Below are 2,184 nucleotides of genomic sequence, written 5' to 3'. Positions count from 1 at the left end.
ATACGCATCGCTACGATGCAGAAGCCGCCCCGCTGCGCAAACGCCGCATTTAGCGAAAACATTGAATAATTGTGCAACATTTTATCTGTCAGTTACGAGGCCGTTGTCTATGCAATACTATCGCATTGGGTTTGCGTCCACATACGTCAAAACCACAGCTTGACCTTGGCAAGACGATACCTGCCGCTAAAAGTTCCTTGCTTAGCACTACGGCCTGGGTTTCTGGGTCGTGTCAACCAAGGCGAGAACCACCCTTGTCGGGCTTAACGTAGTAATGTCGAGTTTGGATACCAAGGGCGAGTACAGCATAAAGTCCACGCCGAATCGTTAGGAAAACCCACGCATACGAGGTGTGTGCTAGGACGATTGCTGGCTGCAGAAGCCTCGACATCTATGTCGGACAATAACTCGCCAGTTTATATGTCGTTAATTATGTTGTTGAGTGCGTCCAAGAACGACCTATCCATCTGTCTACTTGCCGAACGTTAGCGCGAGTATGACGGCGCCGAAGTTATGCGCTCGTGGAGTGCCGGCCAATGCGTCGCCGACAGGTCCGCTAGAAGGCGGCGCATCGTTCATAGCTCAGAGCTTTATTCATGCGCCGCGCCGTAGCTATGGCTGGCTCCTGGGACTGCCGAAGCACAAATAAATTGCAAACATACGCGGGTGTTTAGGGTGTAAAAGAGCAAATCCCGCGAATCGGGGTTCGAACTCGCGACCCCTTCGGGTCATGCGCTGCGCTGTCTAGCCAAGCCCACTATGCTGCCCTCGTCCTCCGCGGTCCATTTTTTGTCACAATGTGCAGCTTTGTGCAATTGTGTCCAACCTATCCCTGAGCAATGTCGTGATAAAAGACAGACATTGGTCAGTCCCAAACGAGGGTACAATATACCGGTACCGGTATATGAGCAGTGGGGACACTGCTTTGCAAGGATGTTGTTTTTAAATCGAGGCGGAGCCAATGGCTTCCATCGCAAACCGCAAGTTACTGTTAAACGTATGGTCGTCACTGCAGTCCATGCGGTCTTCAGCATATGTTTCACACATATGAATCGATGCTGCTGCACGTTGAAGACACCAGTGATCACGATCAAGGGGTCAGCCCTGGTGTAGTGGTTTGGTGTTCCGCAAAAATCGTGCTCGAACGGATAGCAGGCTTTCAAATCTAGCTGCGCTCATGCAAAGCAATCGGCGACCTCCTGCCTTTGCGCGATGTAACCCAACGGAAAGAGCACCGTGCCGAAAACAGTTCGAGATGACCAAGGACGCGCCGCTACTAGCGTAGCTCCAAAGCAAGGCGTACCATAATAAACACCAAGCATACGCCTCGCCATGCTCACCGCCCAACGCCACCGTGTAGAAAAGTAGAAAAAACCATCGGAAACAATATGCTATGGAGTCAATCCAACAACAAAGATCAAGAGGAGACTCCCATAAATTGAATTTATGTCCGCTTGTCACGATCCGCCAAGCAATGCAACGTATAGGACGGAGAAGCTGACTGAGATTGACTTTATCGTACGGCCCATATTCGAAAACTAGTACATGTACGAAGTATTTGTTTTGAAACTCGCAAACCATTGTTCTTTCATTCCAACATAATCCATCTAGATATTCAACATGAGCAAGTACATGGCGTCTTTAACCTCTTGTACGTATTGTATGTACATATTGCCTCACGCCACGTGAGGCACGAGCCTTGCCGAAACTACAGTGCTAAGGATCAGAGTTGCCGGCCAGGCAATAGTAGATACTATAGTAGCCGTAGTTGAACAGGATAGTCAGGTCCCACATCTTTGAATAGTAAGCTTATTCATTTTTGGGCTGTTCGTCGAGCTGGACATAGAAACCAAAAACGAAATGAAGGGAATATGCCGGGCTGGTGGAAATCAACGTGGTGCACCACAACCTCTCTTGCTGCCCGTAGCTTTGGTACATTGCGATGTCTTCTCGATCGATGCCATTTCTTCGATGAGACAAGTTGACAGTTCCGTTTCCAAGAAGTGGAAGAGGTTTTCCGCGCAAGGCCGAGCGTTCTAGAAGACCAAGATATGGAAGCACGCACACGTTACAAGATCCAGGCGCAGAGCAAGCGGCTCGAGCCATCCACGAATTTGTAGTATCAGTCAAAAGCTAAGCTTCTGCAAGTACCTTGCTTTCTCACGGCGACATATGCCGCATCTG

This window comes from Saprolegnia diclina, assembly GCF_000281045.1.
Source record: "Saprolegnia diclina VS20 unplaced genomic scaffold supercont1.8, whole genome shotgun sequence".
NCBI lineage: Eukaryota > Oomycota > Saprolegniomycetes > Saprolegniales > Saprolegniaceae > Saprolegnia > Saprolegnia diclina.
Note: the sequence above shows the minus strand (reverse complement) of the source record.